This window comes from Barbus barbus (assembly GCF_936440315.1).
Source record: "Barbus barbus genome assembly, chromosome: 26".
NCBI lineage: Eukaryota > Metazoa > Chordata > Actinopteri > Cypriniformes > Cyprinidae > Barbus > Barbus barbus.
This window is the reverse complement of record NC_136754.1, coordinates 11,839,515-11,844,088: the sequence shown is the minus strand read 5'-3', so window position 1 is coordinate 11,844,088 and position 4,574 is coordinate 11,839,515.

Genomic DNA, 4,574 nt, shown 5'->3' with positions numbered 1-4,574 from the left:
CCAAACGCGAGGCAGAAGAAGCGCTGAAGAAAGTTGAAGGCAAACGCGGCGCGTTAGGCAGAGGCGATAATAATAATAATCCAAGATTCGCGACACGCGCATCCACCGGGTTCAACTTTAAGAAATATTCTCTAGTCTTTCCTTGAGCCAAAGTCTTCCAACTCCATCCCAACATTATGTGCTCGAATTCGTATAGATCCTTCGGTCTTCATTCGTCCAGATATAGCGCGTAACTCGTTTTAAAGCAGAAGAAAGTGGCGAGCGGATTCCGCCAGTCTACCTCTGATCCTGTTGCAGTAACATTTGGAGAGGTAGCCCCTTTGCAAACCCTGAAAAGGGTGGTTTGATGGAAAAGTGCTCTGGTTCTCATTGGCCGAGGAAGAGGCAAATTACTTTGCAAACATCTCCTATTATTAGCTGCTAAGCAACAGCTCACCAAAGTGGAGAGAGAGGGAGACCACCCAGGCAGGCAGCCCCTCACATCAACGCCGGGAGGGGGAAGTGCTAGAGGAGCTCTTTCACTGCACTGCTGCTCCGCTCTGCACATTCCCAATAGCCTCGACTCGTATTTTAACACGCTATCACACAGGCCATCTATTGATACTACAGCCACACATTTCTTTTATGCTGACAGTCAGATGCGGAGGGAGACTTTACAAATTAATCTGCTCGGGCCTCATAAAAACTTAATAAAACCAATACAATAATGTTTAATTACTAAAAAGCATAAATAATAAGAATTATGAATAAAATATAAAACAACAATAAATAAACAATGATAAAGATGAACAAAATGTACTGATTTCATGATTTTGAAACCAACAAAATGGCTAGAATAAAAACCTTGTGTATAAATATCATTTGTTGGGCTTGTCAAACAAAGCAATCAGCGCCAGATAAAATTCACATTTTCCTTTCTATATGATACACGATATTATATTTTTTTGTTAGGCTATATTTAGTCAGTTTTTCTAATTACATTCAAAAAAGGAAATATATATATATTTTATGACAGAAATGGTTACACTTTATTTTAAGGTGCCTTGTTACAATGCAATTATACATTTAAATACTGAGTAATATTAATTAACTACATGTGGTTATGGGTTTGGTTTAGGGTTACTTGCATGTAATTATGCATAATGTATTGTTATTATAATAGTAAGTACATGTAACGTGTAACAAGGACACCGTAAAAAATAAAGTGTTACCACAGAAATTAAACTTGTCATTCTTTGCTACATCTGCAATTAGGTGACCCCTACTAATTGCAATGGGTTTTATATATTGCATAATGGCAGGGTCAAGTCCATTTCAAGGCTACTCCTAGTGATATACTTATCAAGATTGTCTGTGATGATTGGTCCAGTTATAAATGGGTCATATGCTACTAATTTAATTCGGTCATTGTACAGCAATGCACAGATTTTGTGGACCTAAACACACTGATACAATTCATTTAATTTAATTTCTATAAAAAAATGCACATTAAAGCTAAACATATACAAAAGCTCCAAATGTACATTATATACAGTTACAGTACAGTAGAGTTCAAAGGCCCTTGCTTGTAAACTATAACCAACGTATAACACTGAGCAATCCATTCCACCTGTCATTTGATGATTATTAACTTTAATAAAGTTATAGTCGTGATACTGATTCAAATACAGGTTTCTTAGTATAAAGAACTATTGGGAAAGCACAAAGGCATGCGTGTCTGTATACTATGGCAGCACTGAGCATTTCTCGAAATTGTTTAATTTGATGAGGGTACGGGCAGCTGGGAATGGGAGCTAATGGGGAATCTGAGGAATTGCTCCATGCGGTAGGGGGCCCCTTTAAGCCTAACAAACTGAGGGAGGTCCGAGCCGAGGTCTAGAGGCCTTGGATAAATAAACTAGGGGGATGACCATGCGCTGTCCAGAAATCTGCCATCACACAGCCCCTAAACATAAACAGCCACAGCCCGTCCCTGCTTGTGTAAAGGTAAGCTCCAAAATAACGAAGCATGGATATCAAACGACAGCTGAGAGGCTCCGCAGGCGAAGACGTGTTTATTTTCCCCAAAAGCTTCAGGGCTGAATTTATTTGTCTTATGAAGGCATCGGCACCGTGAACGAATTGCTTTGAAAAAACCAGCCAATAGGTTTTGATGGTAGCTCATGCCTGGGAGCATCAGTAAGCATGCACTTGGGTTTTTATTACATCTGATACCATCCCTGTTCCACACATCACATACATTATATATTTAAATATGTTATATGTATACATACACACGAACAAACACACACACAGACACACACACATGCAAACACACATGTATACATTATATATACACGTGTTTTATATATATATATATACATATATATACACACACACACACATATGCGTGAGTTTGTGTGTGCGTATGCATACATATAACTTAGTAGTGTGATAGTGTGTGTGTGTGTATGTATATGTATATTATATATATTACATAGTGTTTTAATGTCAGTGCTAATTTGAATACAAATTTTGGTTTCCTTTCTTCCTTTTTTTCAGATGTTTCATGTTAATGGCTGTAGCAGAAACGTTTTGGTAACCATATTAAATATAAATATTAAATATAAATGCTTTAACATTTTAATATTAGAATTATATTCTTTTGGAGATATTTTCAAAATTAGTCATGTTTTTTTTAAATTATTATTCTTTCTTATTAGTGTTCTCAATGAGGTAAGTTTCTCTCTCTCTTTAGGAAAAATGTTTTTGTATTGAATATATTTTTTGTATCAAACCCAGTAATTCTGAAAATGAGCCCAAAAGAAAAAACAAATATTTTATTTAATATGTTAAAGCATCGATATTAATATTTGACAAAAAAAGCTTTTCTGGCACAGCTATTAACATGAAATCAGCAATGTGGAATTTTCACATACTAGAAACCTGTGTCATTGTGCTCTGGAAATATCCTTAAGAAAGGAAGTCAAAATTTGTATTCAAATTGGCAGTGGCTGACTGTTTTGATGTGGATAAAGGCATGGGGAGACATTAGCCTCCAGCTAACATTCAGGACTTGTTTAGCGAATGTTTACAAAGCTTAAAATATTCTTAGCCCCCAAAGTGCTTTGTGACACACTGATGTGTACATGTTGGCATTGTAAGGGTCCGTCAGTCTCAAAAGGGAAAGACTCGCCACCCACAGCCACAGATAAGATTAATTATGATAATGTATTTCTTTGCCCTTTGTCATCGTAATGAATGGCTCGCTTAAAAAAACTTTTTCAGCCGTCTTTGTTTGTGGCGCTTTATCAGGGGTATTGTTGGGACAAAACTAGCAGGTGGCAAGATGAAATCAGACCCCTTTGTTTTCTTACTTATCGCTCTCTATTTATTTAATCCCTGTTGGAGTGTATGTATATATTCTGTATGTATTTGATATCATTCATCAAGCCTGGTCTAAAACTATGAACTTAAGAGCTGAATTCAAAGAAGAAATTGCAGAAATTGTGCACAAAAACTTGGGTAGCCTACAGGTGCATGACATAACATAGAAATCATAGTATTGATTCAACGAGTGCAATGATTCAGATGTTTCTGGCTCATTACAACTCATCCATTTCCCTTTGCACATAGCGCTTTACATAATTGAGAATCTGATAAGTGGTTTGATTAGTCCTTGGCTTTATTTCTTACAGAAGGAACCGAGCCACCAGTAAAAGGGCTGTAACTTCGCCAGGGTCGTGTGAGATAAACAAGCTCGGACGTTATTTAGCGAGCGTCCTGGGGAGAGTAAAGCAGCCAGTATGTTCGTTTCAAAGAGCGCGCAGTCCCTCACATGTCATAGAGGTTATTGGCCTTTACAGGCCACACAGCTTCCATACTGTCTTTGTTCAGCAGTAAGAAAGTACTAATTGTTAAGTGTGTGTGCACTGAAGGTGGGCGTGAGGGTTTGCAGGAGGCTTGTGGGGGATGCGGCGTCTTAAAAGGAGGCGAAAAAGAGAGGAAATTTCGTTTGTGCCTCAAGAACACAGAAGACAAATTGAGGAAGTGTTCTGTTAATGTGTAGGGGTCAGCAGAAAACATGCAGGTTTTCTGCCACTTGGGTGGCCAGCGAGCCTCTCACCACCCTCCACCATGCTTAGGACTTCAGCCTCGCATCTCTCCACCCCTCCCCACCGACTGCACACACACACCGCCCACCCTCAAAACACACCCCACACACACACATACATTCATACAGTTCCTCAGAGCAAAGGCGGCGACCGTGCCTGTCATCTGGCCAATCAGGTCACTGGCTCGCATCGGCTGGGGAGACCAGATGTACATTATCCCAACTGAAGACTGGAGGATGTAACAAGCTGCATATTTCTATCCAGGGCACTATGATTTCTGATGACTCACAAGCACTCACTGTAACTACATCCTTCCATTCCATCCATCTATCTACATTAGTGGCCAAAATTGTTAGAACACCTGACAGATCTGAAAATATTGAACGTATTGAACATTTAATTTCATAATGTTCATGAAACATTCAGATGGTTGCTCTGAGCACAACAAATATCAGATGAAGTGAGTCTTACTGTTTTTAT